The sequence below is a fragment of the Saccopteryx leptura genome, chromosome 4, assembly GCF_036850995.1.
Source record: "Saccopteryx leptura isolate mSacLep1 chromosome 4, mSacLep1_pri_phased_curated, whole genome shotgun sequence".
Lineage (NCBI taxonomy): Eukaryota > Metazoa > Chordata > Mammalia > Chiroptera > Emballonuridae > Saccopteryx > Saccopteryx leptura.
The window spans coordinates 174,154,224-174,176,168 of record NC_089506.1 but is presented as its reverse complement, the minus strand read 5'-3'; the positions used below and the strand labels follow the sequence as shown (position 1 = coordinate 174,176,168).

The 21,945-nt window shown below is 44.2% G+C and overlaps 1 protein-coding gene across 9 annotated transcripts in view; it reads left to right on the top strand.

Moving 5' to 3' along the window:
- The window catches only part of SEMA6A (semaphorin 6A), a 135,042-nt gene that overhangs the window by 21,037 nt on the left and 92,060 nt on the right, over window positions 1-21,945 (top strand). The window contains exon 1 of one of the 9 annotated variants that reach the window (XM_066382054.1): window positions 18,389-18,475. The exons of 6 other annotated variants lie outside the window; for them this stretch is intronic. The gene's annotated coding sequence lies outside the window, so the exon portion shown is untranslated. Of the gene's footprint in view, window positions 1-18,388; window positions 18,558-20,474; window positions 20,603-21,945 lie in introns of those variants that run through there. 2 more of the 9 variants (XM_066382051.1, XM_066382055.1) reach the window with 2 other exon arrangements.

Genomic DNA, 21,945 nt, shown 5'->3' with positions numbered 1-21,945 from the left:
CACCAGGGGCAATGCTCTGCCCACCAGGGGGCGATACTCTGCCCCTCCGGGGCGTCGCTCTGCCGCGACCAGAGCCACTCTAGCGCCTGGGGCAGAGGCCAAGGAGCCATCCCCAGCGCCCGGGCCATCCTTGCTCCAATGGAGCCTTGGCTGCCGGAGGGGAAAAGAGAGACAGAGAGGAAGGAGGGGGGGTGGAGAAGCAAATGGGCGCTTCTCTTATGTGCCCTGGCCGGGAATCGAACCCGGGTCCCCCGCACGCCAGGCCGATGCTCTACCGCTGAGCCAACCGGCCAGGGCCTTCTTTTTCTTTTTTTTCCAAGTGAGAGGAGGGGAGATAGACTCCCGCATGCAACCCAACCGGCACCCACCCAGCAACTCCCTCTAAGGCCGATGCTCTGCCCAGCAGGATCCATGCTTGCTACTGAGATATTTTTGGTGCCTGAGGCAGAGGTTCCACAGAGCCATCCTCAGCGCCTGGGGCAATGCACTCCAATCCAGGCGTGGCTGCGTGAAGGGATGAGGGAGAGAGAAAGAGAGACAGAGAGAAGGGGAAGGGTGGATAAGCAGATGGTCACTTCTGTGTGCCCTGACCGGGAATCTCAGGACATCCACATGCTTGGCGATGCTCTACCACTGAGCCAACTGGCCAAGGCTAATTTTTTAATCTATAGTTTTCAAAGCATTTTGCAAATTAGTAATATTGTCCCAATCTTCCAAATAGAGAAGTGTCCTTTGGTGATTCACAAGGGTCTTGGAAATGAATGAATGTTTTCTAGAGCAGTTGTTTTCAACCTTTTTATATTACACTGGGGGACCAGTGAAAATAAGAGAATTATTTTGGGGACTGCTAGGGCAGAAATCACCCCGAGTGTAAGTGAATTCTCCTATAGACTATTCTGGATCTATAATCGTCATACAACATCAGGGTGGTTAACCCTTTCGTGGACCTGCACGGAATTTCCGGCAGACCTGTCAGTGGACTGCTCTAGAGCACAGCCAGCTCCCTGGGGACCCCCATCTGTGCAGGGAAATGCTGGCCTCTGGAGACAGGATCTCCATCACTGCCTATTTATTTCTATGCCCAATCCACATAAAATTTTACTATGTTATTAACCTCCTGGTATATTTTGGCAATGGTGGAATGAAAATGTGTTCATTTTTGTCACAGTTGGCAACATGTGGCACCACTTAAAAGTTTTTTTCTTTTGGATTTTTGTAAAATTGCCCCATTAATAACACTTCCTATAAGTAAGTGTAAGTGTGAATAATTGTCCCCCACTGATTGAAGGCTTTGAGAGAGACTCTGATCTGCACTTGCAGGTTCAAAGGCTGACAGACGTGAACTCGCCCCCAAGTAGAGAGTATGTGGCCTAATGCTCCGCCTGAGAAGGAGGCTGGCTCTCCTTCCCACTGGGTCACACCTAACTGGCTTCGCCTACCTTACTTGCTCCATGGCTTTCAGCATCTGAGCTGAGAGATGGGGAAGAGCATCATGCTAATGGGCCCAACTTTGCAGGACTTCATGTAGTACCAAATCATTAGTTGACCCAGAGGGTGACCAGGTAATTAGTGCAAGGCTTTCCAAAGCTGTTTTATATGCACCACCCCACAAGACATGGCACCTGTCTTTGCCCTGGTATGGTGTGGAACAGATAAAATATATTATGCTCACTTTGTTAAAGATGGCGCTGCCCACATAGAAGCCCGTCGCCCTGGTAATTGCTTGGGATGGGCGTGATTGTATTAATGTGTGTTGGGGGTGGGCTGTGGGCAGGCAGGATTCTTATAGCCTGGGGCTTGGTTTTGGGACTAAGCCTTTCCCACCCTTTTTGATGTGGGGTGGACTTTGTATCAGAGACTTCCCTATTTTGTATATTGGATTAAAGGTTTTGATTTCTGCACTATAAAGTGGGGCAGACAGGGAGCTTGCTCTCTCATTTCTTGAGATTAGCATTAGAGGAGACAGCAGAGAGCAGAGAAAGGCCATGTGGAGGAGGCCAGGAGAAGCAGCCAAGATGGTGGAGTACTGAAGGAGAAGAGAGTTTGTGCAGAGTTTGTGCAGGGAGAAGGAAGGAGATGGGGTACAGAGGTGAATAAGTCTGGTGAGCTAGAAACCTTTGATTCTAGAAAACTCGGATAAGTCAGTAGCTTTTTGAGCACTGAATGAGTGGGTTTTGGAGCCCAGTGTGTGTTTTACTTGCCCGCCGGGTGCAAGCTAGGATTAAAGATGATGGCCCACCAGTTTTTGGCTCTGTTGTTTCATTACCATCTGTCTGAATCCAATGTGAACCTGCACGGGCCGGGCAGCTGTGATGGTAGCCATGGATACTGGCTTTACATATGGAAAAAAGATAATAAACTCTCCTCTTGAATAAAAAAGATAGTCAGTATTCTAAGTTATGTGTTCTTACTATTTTGCCTAAATATTGTGCTTTGTAATTTTCTGCTTGGCAAACTAAAACATGTTGAGAAGGATGGTTGGCTACAAAATCCTTTCTTAAAAAGAAATGTGAACATCAGAGGAAGCCTTAGGCCATGGCCACAATTATTTTACACATTCTGATAAATTTTAAAGAGTAGGGACAAGGGCCGCGGCTCACCTTGCAGTGCTCTCCAGCTTAATCAGAATTCTTTGACTGGTGCCAGTGACATTTGGTGGGTTGTGGTTGACATGCTTACATGTTCTGTTGTCACCATTTCTTCAGGTTAATGCAGACAACTGAGTTAGGATCTATAGACAGGATCCTGTGACAGACCCTCAGGAAAGTCCTTGTGGCAAACGTCAGGTACTTATTTTTAAAGCCCTGCTCTAGCTGTCAGAAAGTTGATGGCTCTTGATACTTTTAAGTTGTCAGTCCTGGCATTCTAGCTCCTTAGTGAGATTATTGATGTTGTTGTTGTAGCATGTCTGTGTTTAATTGCAAACAGGAAACTGATAGAGCAAGCTTACTGTGATTACATCCTCTGAGATACCTATTCTATCTGAATTCAATAATGAGGTCAAAACTTAGAGATGGGTAGAGGGAAAAGACTTGAGCAAACAAAACTGTGCACCTTGCAGAGAGGTGGGAGCCTTGATTCAGATTCAAAGTTCACCACTCACTAGCTGTGTGACCCCAGGCAAACTACTTAACCTCCTGTGCCTCAGTTTCCTTCTCTGTAAAATGGAATGGTTATAGTGTCTGCTTCATGTGGTGGCTGTGAGGATTAAATGAGTCAATGTATGTAAATTGCCTTAAGGACTTGTTTCATAGTAACCACTAGACATATATTTCCTATTTTTATTCTTTCCCCCCAAATCATTTGCTCATGTAAGCATGCTGATGAGGCATAAGTTGCAAAGTGTGTGTGTGTGTGGGGGGGGGAGGGTGCGCATAGAGAATAACATGCAAAATTGATCCTACTACACTTGAATTGTAACATGGGCACATTTAGCTTCTGTTGCCTACCTGATGATTCTGATACTTTCTCTACATGCAAAGCGCTTGGTCTATCACCTCTCCTCCACCTTCCCTCTTTAGATTTTTCTACCCATATTCCCTTTGGTCAAAGCATCCAAGTGATGCTTTACCATAAAGCCTATATATATATAAAGTTCATGTTCCCCAAGAACAAAGATGATACCCTAATCATCTTTGCATTCAGTGTTACCTGCTCAGTGTGTGAATAGGTGCTAATGTTTAAAAATACAGCTAACCCAGGACCTCTTTTGACAATGTTGGGTTCCCATCCTTAAGGGTGAGAGTTGTAGGCATGAAGGTATTTGGGAAAATGGGTTGCCAAATACCTACCTGATTCCCAGGGTTAAGGCCTGGGAACCTACAGGAATCAAATGTCCTTTGGGGGACTGTGATGGTCAGTGCATTTTGAGAGCCTCTGTTTTAATTCATCATTCTGAGACTAACCATTCCTCATGTGTGAGATGATTAGAGAGCCCAGCTTTTCTCCCAAGGTTTAGGTGCAGACCAAAAGATGTCATTTTATGCATTATAAAGCTCCAGGTAGCCCCAGGCAACGGTCTTACTATTAGATGTAAAGCACCAGAGTGCTGTGGGAGATCTTCAGACCACAGGGCACACAGGTGTCTACTGGGCCCCTGCTGCAAGGGCCCCAGGAAGCATGGCCTTGGAGAAATCTCTCCTTCCATATATCACCTTTGCTTCTGCTGTGATTCAGTAAAGCCAGTTAAGGGCAAGGTCTCAAGCCCGCGGAACTGGCCATGGGGACCTCTGTACCGTTAGATATTGTTAACATTAGCACATTTAGAGTATTATTTCACAGACCTGGTTTCAAGTTCAAGAGCTAAAAGGTGGAGTAATGGTGTCAGATAACTTCAGAGAGGATCATTCTTTTAGTAATCTCTCCTTTCTTAAAATAATCCAGACATTGCTGACAGCATGACATTTGTGACCTTCAGTAGATAAGTTTATTTTGCTTTTAAAATAAAACCAAGGAGGCTTAGAAGTGGTAATAAAATAAAATATTATGGAAATCAATGGCCTGAAATAATTGAAGGATATTTATAATACTTATATTTTAAAATGACAATGGCTTACAATGCCTCTAAAAAATAAACTCTTTACCTACCAACCCCTTTCTATTCAAACCCTAAAGGGATGCAGTTCCTTATTGTCTATTTGTATAAGGTTAGAATCCATTACTGACTTCACCATGATCTTTTAAGATGCCCATTTAGAAGGCCTGTGAAACCTGACTTGTGGTGGCACAGTGGATAGAGCATCAACCGGGAATGCTGAGGTTGCTGGTTCAAAACTCTGGGCATGCCTGGTCAAGGCATGTATGGGAGTTGATGCTTCTTGCTCCCCACCCCCTCTCTCTTATCTTTAAAATGAATAAATAAAATCTTAAAAATAAAAATAAAAAAAGGCCCATGAGCAACAGAACCAGTCACAGCCAATGGAAGATGTATAGTCACCAGCCCCAGAAGTAGCACTGGCCTTGGGCGTGTTGGTGATAGTGCATGATTACTGATTAAGTGAATTCTGATTATTGTTTGTGTACTATTCCAAGCTCTGAAAATGTATAATTTAATGATATGGGGGGGGGGGACTCTTAAGAATTTTGCATAAATGGTATACTTCATTCCTGTTATTACTAGAACAGTATTCACGTGTCAGATTCTGTTAACCATAATTGGATCCTTATGCCTCATTAGAAGAGGAGAGTGTAGTTTCTCATTTACTATAAATAACATTATAAATAAACATTTCTTTTCCATGTCTCCAGTTTCTATCTCTGTTTACACTTTGTTTCTCTGGTCAGTGTGGGCAGAGGAGAAAAGAAAATCGGCCTCCCTAATGCCCAGCCGGAGGACGGGCAGCAGCAAGTCCGGAGCACGACAGCATGTCCCATTGTCCCCATGCCAACTCCCTATTCTGTCATCTCCTAAATGTCACCAGGGTTTCGTGGTACTTTAGTCTTCCCCAGAAGATAAACGTAATCATCCCAATCCTTCTGCTTCTTATCTCTCTTCAGGTTTTAGCCTGAATTGTGTTCTAGTATCTGAGATCTCCATATGCTATGGGGTGATTCAAAACAGAATTTATCCCATGATTAAGGCTAACCTCTCAGACTCCAAGAGAAACTTTTATTTTTTGATTCAGCCCTCAAATGGTAGAGGCTTAAGGGAATTTAGTATGTGATTTTCGCCCCTAATTTTCAGGGACCTATGAGATGACTAATCATTGTTTGTTTATAATTATTTTAATTTTGATTTTTAGTTGATTCATCAAAAGCCTGAACTAAAAAGTACTTATTTGGTCTTCCCAATAGCTAGCATCAAGAACTTTTAAATTAGTGGTTTGAATACTGTGTCTATAAGATAGATCATGCTTTAGTTATTGTATACCTTTTTCTAGAAGTAAAAATTGCAGACAGAGAAGGTGGTACCTGTCCCATTATTCCCCTAGTTTTCAAGGCAGCATTCATGTAAGAACAGAGTTTAAAATGTTTTGGGGTAATGACAAAACCTCTTGGTTATCCATTAAAGTTTATGGGATGGAATTGTGCAGAACAATCCTGTTTTAAGGTAAATTGAAACCATTCAGGCAAAGAAAATAAAGTTGTCTTTTTATAAAATCTTCTGTTGACCTGGTATAATCTGTGGGCAAGATCTGTTTGTTCCCTGGCCTCAGTTTTCTACTAAAAAGGAGATTTCTTGGAAACATCTTAAAACCCCTCCAGCTGAACAAGTTACCTCAATGAAAGCTGTGTTATTTAAGCACAACAATAGCTTTTGCATGGTATATACCATTATATTTACAGACTATATATTGAAAAGAGTTTTGCCCTGGCCGGTTGGCTCAGCGGTAGAGCGTCGGCCTAGCGTGCGGAGGACCCGGGTTCGATTCCCGGCCAGGGCACACAGGAGAAGCGCCCATTTGCTTCTCCACCCCTCTGCCACGCTTTCCTCTCTGTCTCTCTCTTCCCCTCCCGCAGCCAAGGCTCCATTGGAGCAAAGATGGCCCGGGCGCTGGGGATGGCTCTGTGGCCTCTGCCCCAGGCGCTAGAGTGGCTCTGGTCGCAACATGGCGACGCCCAGGATGGGCAGAGCATCGCCCCCTGGTGGGCAGAGCGTCGCCCCATGGTGGGCGTGCCGGGTGGATCCCGGTCGGGCGCATGCGGGAGTCTGTCCGACTGTCTCTCCCTGTTTCCAGCTTCAGAAAAATAAAAAAAAAAAAAAAGAAAAAGAAAAGAGTTTTGAATGCAACACAAATATTCAGAGGCCAGTTTTATCATTCTTGACCATCAAACTCTCAGAGATGTATTAGCAGCCCTTGCGATCCTCCAGAACCATTTCCTAAGTTGTTTGTATAAAATAACACTCAGTTGCTGTCCTCCATGGCAAGAGCTTGAAACGTAACTCCATTCATCCCAAAGCAAGTCTTCTGCTCCAGTGTAAAAAGAAATGTGGTACTCACTGAAACATACCATGGGCCTTGAGAACCACTGTTGGGCTGACGTGGACGTGGCAGCTAAATGGACAGGGTAGCGAGTGTAGTGTACCAGTCCTCCCTGGGAGCAAGCACTAAGGTCCCTAAATCGAATCTCAAATATGGAAAAGAAAGAAAGAAAAAAGAAAGCTGTCAAGGAGGGTGAAGGCGTTATAACTGGCCCCTGCTATTCTGTAGTGCCCAGCTGTGTTGATGACCCACACAGAGCTTTGAAACCAGTTCAAGACACATCACACCCAAACTAGACAGTTAAGTTCCAGGGCTGCCAGACATCCCTGTCTGCAGGTGTGAATGTAAGTGATAGGGTGGATGGTCTTACACAATAACGTGATAGCCATGGAGCCAGAGTCAACCCGAACAAAGGCATGCCCAGGGATAAGGTTCAGCACTTTTGGAGACAACATTAATTTGCAGCCCCTAAAAGCACTTTAGCCACTTCAAAGAGGAGCTTACATATTGCAAGGTTCTGGGTATAATACACCTTAATTAATAGGGCTGATCATGTTCCCTCCCTATTTGCAGGATGCTTTACATTCACGAGTGTTGACTCAAGGGATCGTTCGGTTTCTTTTATTAAGTACCAGACGTATAGCAGTTTATACCATTGGATTTTCTCCTGGTTTAGATCCAAATACATTATTAGCCAACCTTAATGCTTGCTTCTTAGTAATACTGTTATGAAATAAAAGCTTCTGTTGTAGAAGCTTCCTTAAGAGTTATGATTTTTTTCTTAATCAGTACGTTACTTGAGGTATTATGTAGTTAAGCAATGCAAAAATGTTACATACTTTTAAAACAAAGCCCTTTTCATCTTAACCATTTATAAAACCAGTAAGTTCTGACAATACACACACCCCAAATTTGCAGACATTTTAGTAGTTAATTTCTCATGTTCAAATATTGAAAAATAAGCATAAAGAGAGTGTAGATATATTCAGAAGGTTTAGCACATACATGCCTTGGCTTGGAATCCCATTAGGATGACCTCAAAGAAAAGGATCAGAGCAAATATTTCCATAATATTGAATGTGAGGTTTTTCAGAGCAATATACCCCTATAGGACACTTGGTACACATGCCCAGGAATTACCTACCATTTCTTTAAGGTACTAGAATAAAAAGAATAGATTTATTTTCATCAGGCTAATAGACTTTTTAAAACCCTTTTAAACTTTTCCTAGAATAGCAGGAAAAACTGATGCAGACGCAATGAGCAAACAGGATGACTAAATGGAAATCAGGCAACAAGCCTAAGGAAAAAAAAAAAGGTTGGGAACTGAAAATAAATTGAATATATAACACTTCTCCATTATGTTCCCTTTTCCTTTTGTTTTTCATGAGAATCTATATTTATGGAAAAGTCAGTTGATTACTTATCAGGCTGAAGTTCGTGTTTGCTCAGACTCCCGATAATGAGTCATAAAAAGAGGTGGGAATGGGAATGGCTGAAGTGCGGAGGAGACGGACTCGGAAAATGGGTGGGCTCTGGGCAGCGCTCAGGTTTGAAAGCGCTATATTCCCCCTTGTGCAGTTATGTTAATTGGAGGGGGTTTAGATAAGGATCTGCATAATGAGTATGGGGGGCTTTCCAGGCAGTCTGGAAAGTCTGCGGGCTCCAGGGAAGAGTTCCCGGTAATTACCTAGTTATAGACTTATCTGGTTGACAGGTGATATAAAGCCTTGCTACTGAAAGTGTGCCCACCAACCAGCAGTATTAGAATCACCTGAGAGCTTATTAGAAATGCAGAAGCTCAGGCCCTGTGCCAGACCCACCAGAGGTGAATCTGCATTTTGACAAGGTGACTGGTGATTGGCATACACACTGATATGAGATATGAGGACACATGTAGAGTGCGCAGGCAAAAATGGGGCTGTCTTAGAAAAAGGAGGAAGGCCTGACCAGGCGGTGGCACAATGGATAGAGCATTGGACTTGGATGTGGAGAACCCAGGTTTGTAACCCCGAGGTCACCAGCTTGAGCCCAAGGTCGCTGGCTTGAGCACGGGGTCACTCTGTCTACTGTGGCTCCCTTGTCAAGGCACATATGAGAAAGCAATCAATGAACAACTAAGATGCCACAACGAAGAATTGATGCTTCTCATCTCTCTCCCTTCCTGTCTGTCCTTATCTGTCCCTCTCTCTGTCTCTCTCTGTCTCTGTCACCAAAAAGAAAAGAAAAAGAAAAAGGAAAAGAAACTATTTTTAGAGAGCTAGCTAACTACAGTAGAGGGATGTGATGATATTTGCTGGTAGTTTATCTTTGAAGATGTAAAGCAGTCAGTGTCCTGGGGAACTTAACCTGGACCCTGACGTGCTTGAAGCCCAGTATTTGCCTGACACCCCAAAGCTACATGGGCAAACGTTCTGGGTGATAAGAAGAGTGACACCAATCTCAGTGACCTCTAAGGTTATGGCTGTTGTCAGATTTTAAAACCAAGACTCTGTCCTTGGTTTCTAGCACATACTTATTATTGAAATGATTTGTCACCATTTTATTAAAGCTTCCTGCTTTCATAATGCTTTACAGCCCTTTTTTAAGAAACCTTAATCATCCTAATAGCCTCACGAGATAACTCAGAACTATGTTCCCGATTCTAAAAGGCGAGGATTTCGGCCATCGCCCCTGCAGTTTTGATGGATGCCAGGACTGGATGGGACCGTGAAGACGACCGGGAGGAATAGATGCCCCTCTTCAGAGCAGACTGCCGCCACATCTGCATGGCATCTCCAAGCCTACAGAGAGAGACTAGATGGGTCCTTGCCTCAGCGTTGCCACTCTGGGTTGCCATTGTCCAGAACAACGAGGTCATGTGTGAATAAACTCCTACATAGTTTCCTGTAACAGTGGAGGGTGAGGCTGCAGATAAAGCCTCCGCCACTTCATCTTTTATGCCAAAGTCTAAAAGCAATGCATACTGACCTAGAGAAACACTGACTAGAAATGCTGATATCACAGTAATGACAAATCTCCTTCTCGCTCATTGTAACATTTTGGTATAATGGTCGCAGCCCTGTCTGGCAGGCAGAATCCAATCTGAGAGTCATGGGAGGCCTTCCCTAAGAAGTACACAAGGAAACTGCCAACTAGGTTATGCCTGACCCAAGGCCAGGAAAGAGGACTGGGAAGGCAGTTTCGCAGGAATCCCAGAAACCAGCTCTGTTTAGGAAGGGCCGCCCATTGTGACAGCAGTTGGAAGGAGTGCCTTCAACAGTAATAAACCAGAAGTTTAAATATGTTGCTGCAAGAAAGACTAGTCTATTCCCAGCCTTTCCAGTACTCAGATTATTTCTTGGAAACGTTAGGGAGCAAAGAGAATTCTTTCCTCCTGTTGCTATCAAGCTTCATTTAATCTGCACGAGAAATGCAGCAGAGAACACTGACTGCCATATAATCAGAGACCTCCTAAACGCATTTTAGGAGCTGCCCAAAAGATTAAAGAAAAGAAGTAAAGGAGAAGAGAGAACCTAGGAAGTCTACCTCAAGAGTGAAAAGGACTAGTTTGGGCATCAGTTGAACCGTACTGGAGACCCGATCCAGAACACGGAGGGTTGACCGCCTTATCTAAACGCATGCTAATCTTATCATATTGTCCAGTTTACATTTCTTTTTCTTCTTTCAGTACAAACTCTTACCAGTATGTGGAAGTGGTATTTCTGCTACCTAATCTGGGTTAAGCAGGTCTGCAAGGTCAGGAAACTAGTCAGATTATACCCCTCTGGAGAAGACCTAATAGTTACCCCATGTTGATCGTATGGACCATGCTGAATTAAAAAATTACATTCTAACATGTCTGCCCTGGCTGGATAGCCTGGTTGGTTGTAGCATCATCGATGTACAAAGGTTGCTGGTTCAATCCCTGCTTGAGGTCCATAGAGGAACAAATCAATGTTTCTGTCCCCCCTCCCCAATCAATTAATCAATAAAACTGTAACAAGTCTAGATGCTAGGGATAAGCTTTATATATTTATATTAGCATGTTCTTCTATATAGCCTGTTATATTTCAGGAGCAATGAGAATTATTCAGGAAGAGAACAGTATTTTCAGTAGAAACTAGACCAAGAGAAAAAACAAAAAATTGAGACCTTTTTGCAATTTTGAAGATTTAGAGCGGAGGGTTCCAGGTGCTAGAGAACCTCCCCTGAACTGGGTCTCTTTGCTCACATGCCGCTACACGGGAGGGGGCAGGAGCAGGGGGTTTACTGAACCAGAGAGCGGAGGGTTCCAGGTGCTAGAGAACCTCCCCTGAACTGGGTCTCTGGGCTCACATGCCGCTACACGGGAGGGAGCAGGGGCAGGGGGTTTACTGAACCAGAGAGTGGAGGGTTCCAGGTGCTAGAGAACCTCCCCTGAACTGGGTCTCTTTGCTCACATGCTGCTACACGGGAGGGAGCAGGGGCAGGGGGTTTACTGAACCAGAGAGTGGAGGGTTCCAGGTGCTAGAGAACCTCCCCTGAACTGGGTCTCTTTGCTCACATGCTGCTACACGGGAGGGAGCAGAGCAGGGGCAGGGGGTTTACTGAACCAGAGAGTGGAGGGTTCCAGGTGCTAGAGAACCTCCCCTGAACTGGGTCTCTGTGCTCACATGCCGCTACACGGGAGGGAGCAGGAGCAGGGGGTTTACTGAACCAAGGGCTCTTGTGAGATTTTTTCCAAAAATGATCAGGTAAAATCTAGGTAGTTATGAAACAGAAACACAGCCCCTCCAGGAATTAAAGGAATTCAGTTATAGTCATAACAGAAAAAAACAATCATCATCTCATAGTAGTTGAAAGATGAAAGTGACCTAATCTTGAAATAGAAAAACTAGTATTTTCTGTATCTAGGGGGACAACCCTTCACCTTATGATATGCTGCTTGGGCTTTGTGAGTATTCAAATCGACCTGCACCCACAGCATTTCAGTGTTACAAATGGAAAGCGATGCTGTCTCCAACGTGACAAAAACTATCAGGGAAAGGGGTCGAGTAGTGCACGGCAGCCTTTGCAAGTGGAGGAAGTGGCTGCCAGTCCAGGGAAACGAAGACAAGGAGGATGAACAAAGTAGTCCTGAACAGAAGAGGCTCGACTGCCCTCACATTTTTGCTCATTATACCATTCAGTCAGCCAAACCTCCTGTTTCTCCAAGCATGACACAGGAAACGGCATGGCTCATGGTTCAAAATGATGATAATAACCTTTACAACTTTTACCGTAATCTACTAGTATTTGCAAATGGTCAAACTTCATTTTCAAAGAAATCCAAATTCTTTTGGAATCCTAGTAGTGTGATATCTTGCCTTTTTAATTTTTATTTAATTATTTTTTAGTTTCTCTGATACAGCAGATGCACGAACCCATTTTGCTTTTTAAACGAGTAAGGTAAATAAGAGGGGAGAAAACAAATTTTTTCTGAACCAGATTAATGAAAGATAAAGGGACATGCGGTCCTTTAAAAAGGCTATCAAAATTGATATCTCTGTGTAAAGAGGTTGGAGAGGGGTCTCCTGGGAGAAACAGAACACAATGGAGCAAGGAAGAGGAAAGGACAGGTGCTGAGTGTCCTCTTTCCCAAAGAAGCGTCCAGATCTCTGACTTACAGAGACACCAGTATACCAATCACTGATGGCAGCAGCTGCAGTGGATGGTTTCTAGACCTTTATACAATTTGGCTAGCAAATGACAGTAAAGAATATGAGAAAATGATGATGTCAAATTCCGTATGCAAAGTCTTAAGAAACCCCATACCCACTCCTGCATCTTAAATGAAGACGGACTATAAAGAGACTCTTAATTTTTTATGGCTCCCCAGGCTACTCTCCCAGCAGCGGGACTGAATCCTCAGAAAACATGGAGAAGAAATGGAATGGGGGAGAAGCAAACACATATACCAAGACATGACATGTGCTTCTGCACATGAGACTTCTTAATTGGATAAATAAAGCATCCTAAAGAACTTAAGATTTTCTTCTGCCCTCGATACCCATTCATGTGTAAGATGTTACCATGCTCACTCTAACTATTAATTAGCATTTGAACTTGTAATGACAATAACCTGAGCTTGGGACTGACAGGATGGACTTGTGTGGGTGGCCTCTTAGCACAGGAACACGCACAGTAATTAACCCTTTATTTAGTCATGTTAATCTGGGGTTGTCTTTTAAGAATATTACTTTCAAATGTCCTTGAAGGTTAGTTATCATTTAAAAATAGATAATAATAATTTTGGTGACTCCACCTCCCCCATACACACACACAATAGACATAGGACTTCTGAAAAGAAACACAACAGGTTTTAATTATTAAAGACCTGTGGTATAAATTTGAATTCTGATTCTGAATATCTGAAGTGCACGGACAGTGATCATCGCTGATCAGCATTTTGTGTCGCCAGGCCAGCATGTCATTCAACTGTTTGTGTGTCTCCTCTCCACCCCCACCACCTATCATTAATGATCCATATGAATGTTATCAAGCATTTGCAGCCTGAGAAAGACATGGTCCAGATCTGCCTCCTTTATTTTACCCCAGTTAGTATCAAGTGGGGCAGAATAATCTCCCCTATAAGTCATTTATGTTTCATCAGCATAATCATTATCATGGTGGTGAGTTTTATTGTCTTGGGGTGGATCGAGAGCTTTGACATCAGTTCAGCGTTGCTAATGGAAAATATTACTTGCACAAGACTTTTTCCTGTCTGCATTCAGCCATGCAGAAACATACTGTCATCTAAGTGCCAGGAGATGCTGATCTGAAGTAGAAGCTGTTGGCTGGTAACTAGTACCAGTATAATGAGAAAAGACGCCAAGGAGGAAACAAGTGAAAAATGATAGTTTAGGCCAAGATTTCTCTCTCTCTCTCTCTCTCTCTCTCTCTCTCTCTTGCTTTTGACATTAGGTATGTAACATGCATACGCACAACATCAGTCTCCATGGAATATGGGGGATGCCTGATTACAAAGCAAAGTGAAAATCTTGGGGCAGCCCTGGCCGGTTGGCTCAGCGGTAGAGCGTGCGGAGGACCCGGGTTCGATTCCCGGCCAGGGCACACAGGAGAAGTGCCCATTTGCTTCTCCACCCCTCCGCCGTGCTTTCCTCTCTATCTCTCTCTTCCCCTCCTGCAGCCAAGGCTCCATTGGAGCAAAGATGGCCCGGGCGCTGGGGATGGCTCTGTGGCCTCTGCCTCAGGCGCTAGAGTGGCTCTGGTCGCAACATGGCAACGCCCAGGATGGGCAGAGCATCGCCCCCCTGGTGGGCAGAGCAGCACCCCTGGTGGGCGTGCCGGGTGGATCCCGGTCGGGCACATGCAGGAGTCTGTCTGACTGTCTCTCCCTGTTTCCAGCTTCAGAAAAAATGAAAAAAAAAAAAAAAATCTTGGGGCAAAACTCAGTGCAGCTGCATGTGCCACCCCTTATCTTGCCAAATCATGGATCCGACGGAGAGAGAGCACAGTGACATGTGGGGATGATGGGGGAGTTCGTTTCTTCTCCATTTCAGGGTATGACAAGGGGCCAGTAGAAGTGACATGAAACAGAAGCGATAGTCCCAAACCAGGAGTCATTGTGAACTCCTGAAGCAGGAACTTCTCCAGGGATAGCGACGTCTGATGGCGACTGCACACAGGCAGGGCCAGAAGGCCGCCTCCGTGCCACAGAGTTTATAATGATGGCAGACCTGTTTTACCATAATAATTTTTTTACTTGCCTACTTTAAAAGTGGTGCTTAAAATGATTGTGAATCAAAAGCATGATAATGGATACTTTTCCCAATTAAAAGATACATAATGTACATCTCAGTATAATAATACCTACATGGTCTGAAAACAATAAGTATTTGAAAACTGTGTCATATCTAAAGAAAATATCAGACTAAGCATATAAAAAAAGATCAATCTTTCACCTAACCAAAAAGTTACAGTGTGAGACAAGGAGTTTTATAAAAATACGCAGTTTAGCAAAAGAAAATAAGAGGAAATGAAATTGTGATAGAAAGACTTACCCGAACAATGAGATCAGAAAATTTTCAAGAACGCTGACCACACTAAAAATTAACCCGACAAAGCAATATCATGCATTCTATACCTAGTGTTAGCTTAAGACACATTGGAAAGAATAATTAATGTGACTGATGACCTAAATAATTAAAATCTTATTTAAAAATGAAGAGGTTAAGTAATTCTAGGACAGAAGTAAGCGAAAAACTAAAACAAAGTGTATAGACTTCAAAGACCTGTAACTCATTTCATCGGTCCATCTACCCCTGATAAAAATGGTATGAACAATTCCAGTGGTGAAAATCAAGTTATTGAAGGAAATCCTTCAGTTATTCTATGTTTATGTGTGATCTGAGGGGAATTAATCAGGGACAAGTTAAAGGAGAGCCTTACTAAGATGTCTTGCAAGGAAAAGTACATGGTTACCATGTTACAGTACTGGGAGCCACTTCGGAGTATAACTTAAGAGTATGGACAGCAGCTGCACACACTGCCCACCCTGGCTGCAGTGGTACAATAATTCTTGCAAGCAATGACTATCAATAATTTGTTTTGCTTTCAGATTGCAAAACAGAATTCTTGTTATAGTTTATCGGATTATGTGCATATTCAATAGTCTACAGATTTTTAAAGCCTTAGAATTAAGAATATGTGACATATATTCCAGGAAAGAAACCAAAAACAAAAACTATGGAAGCAACCCAGTATCACCTCCAGCTTTAGGAAGCAGAACTACCTACCATATAACGCTTGCTCAATCATCACAACTAAACCCCCCGCCCCCAACAAAAAGTTGTCTTGTGCCGAGGAAAGAAATGCTGTTGGTTCTCACTTCCAGAGGTGGGGTCATTGGTGTGTGGTACATGAGCATAAGGTATAGATGGAAAAAAAATGGCACTTTCTACACAGTCATGCACTGTTTAACGAAGGGGATACTTCCTGAGAAATGTGTCATTAGGTGATTCATGCTTGTACAAACACCACGGAATGTACTTACACAAATCTAGATGGAATAGCCTACTACACACCTAGGTATATGGTTTTAGCACCATCACAGATGACGTCTGTCATTGAACTATTAGTCATTTTGTGGCTTACGACTATATAATGAAGAAAGCTCTGCTTGACTGCAGAACACAATTGAAATTGTTACTTTCTTAGTTGTTATGAATGATTTCCATAAAAAAGAAACTACTGGCAACTCCAAAATTAATCTAAGCCTATGAAAAGCAGCTATTAAGCAGTATATTCTAACCTATATAACAGGTTAAATAAGTTAATAGAGAGAAGCATTACAAACTGTTGTTGAGAGCAACAACACATCTAACACTGACCGGACTCCCAGTCCTCTGACCAGAACTGTACTGAAGACTCGTGGACAATGATGCTGCTGTAAGAACTCTGAGAAACATGGAGAACACGGGACGTGAGAATGACTGTTACCCCCGCACTCCGGGTGGCAGCACACCACACGCTGACACCTCAGGACAGTGAGTGGCACCGCACTTGGTCATCCAAGTTAATTACTTCAGGGCACCCACCAGTCATGAAGGAAAATAAAATATTAGATGCCCAGCAATACGTTATTTTGGGAGGATAAAATGCTTTTATGAAGAAACAACAAACGCCTACTACTAACACTGGAAAAAACAAACTCAAACCATTGAGGCCAAGTAGATGGATAAGAGGCATAATATCCACCTGTGGAGATAGCAGGCTATAGTATTATTCCTACAAACCATGTAGCCCTAAGTTATTAAGAGCAGATAAAAGAATTAAATGTTTTGTATGTGTGACCTTACCTGCATTTATTCCCCATATGTTTCTTTATTTTTTATATCCCCTCTGTTATTTTTTATTTTCAAAACATTAAAATTGCAGAGAAGGTGAAATGCCACTATTGCTACTACTAATAGTAACAGTAACCAACACTTCTTTAGTGCTGGCTACATGTTCACTTAATCTAGGAAGCAACGCCAAGGACATGTGTTCCTATTATTCCTATTAGTTCTATCGGTCGAGATTCTAAATAGGAAAGGAATTTTTCCCTAGGTCACAAAACTGGAAAAGAGTGCTAGGGGTTCAAGCCCAGGATGGACTGATGGCAACACCCACAATCTGGTCTCCCCTGACACTAAACACTGCTTCACAGGCAGGGCAGCGTGGGAGCACCAGGACAGTCTCCTAAAAAGGGGTTAAGAGCTTGTTTATTTATGAAGTATCTGTGTTTTTGGACAAGTCACTTAACCTCTCCAGAACAATAGGTTGCTTCTCTGTAGCCTGAAGTATTAGATTAGATGTTCTTCCAGCTCTGTGAGTCTGGTTTCAATTACTGCCCTTTCGAGAAATGCATTTATGAATACATTATGAATAAATGGCCCAGGACAGTTGGCTCAGTTGTAGAGCATCAGCCTGGCATGTGTAAGTCCCAGGTTCAATTCCCAGCCAGGGCACACAGAACCACCTATCTGCTTCTCCACCTTTCCCCCTCTCCTTTCTATCTCTCTCTTCCCCTCCCACAGCCAAGGCTCCACTGGAGCCTAGTTGGCCGGGCCCTGAGGATGGCTCCATGGCCTCTGCCTCAGGAGCTAGAATGGCTCTGGTTGCAATGGAGCAATGTCCCAGATGGGTAGAGCTCTGACCCCTGGTGGGCATACCGGGTGGATCTCGGTCAGGTGCATGTGGGAGTCTGTATCTCTGCCTCCCCACTTCTCACTTCAGAAAAAAAAACCCAAAAAACATTATGAATAAATGTTATAGTTTCCTATTGAGAGATTTCTGTGAGTGAATGAGTGAGTGTGAGGTTGTTGCCAAAAGATTCCCATTAAAGACACAGGAGTCAAAATACTTGAAGCTGCTTCTGGCTAGGTAGGTGTTCTAAACACTAGGCTGCTCTCATTGTGAACTTGATTTTAAGCAACACCTACTTTTTTCCCCCACAAATGCTAATACATTGTCGATCTTGCCTCTCCTAATACCCCATGAGTCCTAAACTTGGAGCCAGAAAAGTACTGCCTTTGTAAAGCACAAAAGAACACCAGTTTTGTGGTTTTGTTGTTTTTGTGTTGTTTTTTTCTGAAATCACACGAGCTCTGAATAAAAAGCTCCTCTACCATTCAGAGGCCGTCTGCATTGTGCAGCTGTTCCTTGACTGCTGAGAACCTCTCGCGGCTGACAGCGCAGTACCTGAAGGAAACAGTGCACATGGGGCTTATTCAGGAGTTGCAGGACCTGGGATTTCTGCCAGTGCCCCCTGAAAGACTGGTCAAACCGTGATAAGCATATTGCAGTTTGTGGTTGTTTCATGTTGTTTGCCTGCCAGCGTTTGTTTCACAATTTATTGCAATGATGTCGTCCCAGCATGCTGGCACGTAGTGGCTTTTTCTTTTCCTGTTTTGGTCCCACCTCCGTGATGTGTACAGTGAGACTTTGATTGGTCATAGTCCACTCCGAGTTAGCAATGCATCACTGTGGACCGAGTTCCCATGACTCTGGCTTCCTAGGACAATGTCTCTTTCTTCACCAAGCTGATGGTAAATATCTGGTCAGCTTCATCTATTTAAAACCAGCCAAGCAGGAATCCCAGTGCTGGGGAGAAGATTCTTTTGTTGGTTTGTAAGTAAACAATGGACTCCACTCTTCCTAACTAAAATTAAATTCCAATCACTCTTAAAATAACACCAAAGAACTAATCTAATTGCATCGGGGGGCGGAGACACAGAGAGAGATGAAGGCAATTTTACTGGTACTGGTGGCTGCTTCACCGCTCTGTTTAAAATGTGTCTTCTAATTTATAATCCTAGAGAACTTTTTTATGCAGCAGAAATTAGGACGATCCTTACAGGCAGATAGAGCTGGGTGAACTAAAAGCTAGGTGGGCATCTTTATCTGAAATCATTTCCTTTTGGGAAAATAGGATTCAGTTGATTGAGGTTTTTTTGGGGTAGTTATTTAACATTTTCAGTGTTTTTAAAAATGCCTAAAAGCTAAACAGCTGTGCCAAATGACTAGCACACCTCCTGCTTTAGACTGCTATAGAGATTGCGGCTTGCCAGGCCTGGTACAGGAGAGTCTGGAGTCATGGAAAATCCAGGGAGGGGGTGTAACGTTTTACAGAATCATTTCTAGGAGGAATCTGTCTGAAGCAGAAGCTCCACTCCTGTAGTTACAACATGACCTATTTAAAAGCTGAACGTTTGTGGAAAGGTGCTGCATAATTCCAACCTCGCCCTCAGCTCACCAGCCCCTGGCATGCGCAGGACGTTAGCCTGAACGGAGACGCTTCCCGGCTCCGGCTCCAGGGGAACCGCCGCTGATGGGCTGCTGCCGCTTGTCATTTCCCTCAGGCTGACAGCAGCCTCCTTCCCTAAGGTTTACATCCCCATCTGAGACCCGAGACATCGTCAGCCCAATGACCCTGCCTTTCTGATTGGCTACAAAGTCAGTATGAACTGTGATATTACCTTGATCACAGTTTCTCACAGTTCAGAATCCAAAGATCACATGCCTATCAAGAAACTCCTGCCGCTCACTCAGCTGTGCTCACAAGGACTTCCTTATGCCCCTGCGCCTTTTGCTCATCACGGCAATTTCTGTTCGCCTCCGCCCAGATCCTCCCTGTCCTCTTCCCCTGCCTGTCCGCTGTAAAGCCAGCTCTGTGTTTGTGCAGACTTGCACTTCTGCACCCACGTGCTGCCCAGCTACCCTGTTTCCGGCCAGGTCAATGACCTTACCACTTGGTCTAATTTTAGCTTCCCTTGCTGGGAACCCCATCCCCCCCCCCCATGGTGAGGCTGACTTCTCCTTCACCAGGGCACCCCTTTACAGGCCACCCTAAGTCACTTTTCCTAACACAAGGTCTGTGGCTTTCTTTAGCCCCTCATTTTGTTATAGAAAGACATACATTTATATTATGCTGGGTACTTTTCCCCTCCAGGCTAAGCGGCCTGATTTATGTATATGTAAAGATGAGTAAGGCATTTCAAATGCATGGAAAGCTTGAAATGTGAATTTCTTCAGTTGTTCTCTATTGAATTGTGTCTCTGGTTAGGTTTCTGCAGTCCCTCTAGAAAGACCCTCTGTTGTAAAAATATAGCCTTCATTTGTTCCTTCAGTCGTGCAGTGACTATGATACAGGGTTCAACACTGGGTGTTCAGTGGTGAATAAAAAGGACACGACGCAAAAATTCATGGGGCTCACGGCCGAGTGGAGGCAAAAGATAATTAACCAGTAAATATGCAAGTACATCTACCATTGCAGCCTGTGGTTACTGGTCACTAGCATGAAAGGAAAGAACAGGGTGCCGTGAAAAAGAGCCGGTGGTGAGGAGGGGGTGTCAGGAACCCCAGAGATAAGGTCTCTTCACGAAGGTAACTGAACGAGGACCTGTAGGAGGACGCAGGGCCAGCCAGGGGAAGTCTGGGGGGAGCTCTGTCTAGCAGAGGGAACCTCAGGGCAAGAAGGAATTCTAGGGTATTGAGCACCCAACGACAGAGTGGCTGGAGTGTGCTAACGGAGGGTCGGGCTTGGGGCCAGTTTGGGGAAGTCACAGGCTGCTCCGAGGGCCCGGGAAGCCGTGAAGGGGAGTGATGAGATCTGACTTATGTTCTGTACACAAGAAATTCGGCAAAACAGTGGTGGCAGCAGACATGGAGAGAAGGTAAGGAGTTTTAGCTGTATTTCAGAAGAATCAGCAAGGCCTGCCGAGATAAAGCCGTTGCGCTTAGTGGCCAGCCACTGATGCCCTTGGCAAGAGCAGTGTTGGGGACTTACAGGAGGAGGGAAACAGCTGTGGAGTGGATGGAGATTTAGGAAGGAAGTGCACGCCACAGCTCTACTCACCTTGCAAGGTGTTTGGCAACGAGGAAGGACTTTGCCTTTAAGGGAAGGAGAAAGGTAGAGGGAGAAAGGTTTGTTTGGAGAAACAAAACAAACACGTGTACCGTCAGGTCACTGGATTGGGAGCGAATGAAACTACCAAAGAAGAGGCAATGAGATGGGCGCTCTCAGGAGCGGTGGAGAGAATGATCTTGAACACAGGTGAAGAAGTGGGTCAGCCTCTGCCCACGTGGATGCCAGGGGAGACTGGAGGTGGAGGAAGGAAAGGCGAGGGCGGATGGCCTCTTGGCCTCTGTATTTCCCGCCGAGCAGGAAGTTAGGCCTCAGTTTAGGGAAGGGAACGAGCGAGCATAGTAAGGGTTTGGAATTCTAGCTGCCTCATCAGTCCAGAGAGGGGCTGCTTTCAACCAAGAGAAAGGACTGAAGAGCGGTTAGCAGCTCTGCTAAATTTGTGTCGAAGCCCTTCCGAGCAGCTAGGTACAATTTTTCTCTAGCAGTGCTGCCTCACTCCACAGGAAAATGTGCTGATGTACTTTGGAAAGATTTTCAATAACAAGGGCTTCCTAAATAACTTTCAGTTTAACCAGGACATCGTTCAACCAGAACCTCCATCCCCCAAGGATTCCAGTTAGTCAGTTTTATTGAAACATGTCAGCATTGAAAAACGCAGAAGGCAGCTAAGTAGGACAGACTAAAACGGTGTCAGAAATCCCCCATCTGTGCAGAGCGACAATGGCAGCTCTCCTCAATGGCTCACCGTTTCAGACTTGATTGCACAGCAGCGTCATGGGTTAAAAAAAAAAAGAAAAACAGCCCAGAAGGGAATGGGCAGCGCAGACCAGGGTGCATTCATGGTGTTCCAGGCCATGTGTGATGAGTTGCTCATGGACAGCATTTTGAAATGTTCGCTTCGAAATGAGCCGATAGCTTTGCATAGCTTGAGTGAACAGTTAAAGGGACTCAAATGGCCAAAACATTACCAAATAGGTGCCTTCTAGGATTTATTTGAAAACAATTCTGTGAGAATGTGTACAGTGCACACACAGGGCCAAGCCAAGGTGTGTCTGTGAGCTGTTGGCAGAGGGCATGGAGAAACCTGATCCTGCACTTTGTAAATTATAAACTGTTTACACCTGTCATCTCTGTCTGGGTCTCGGCTAATGA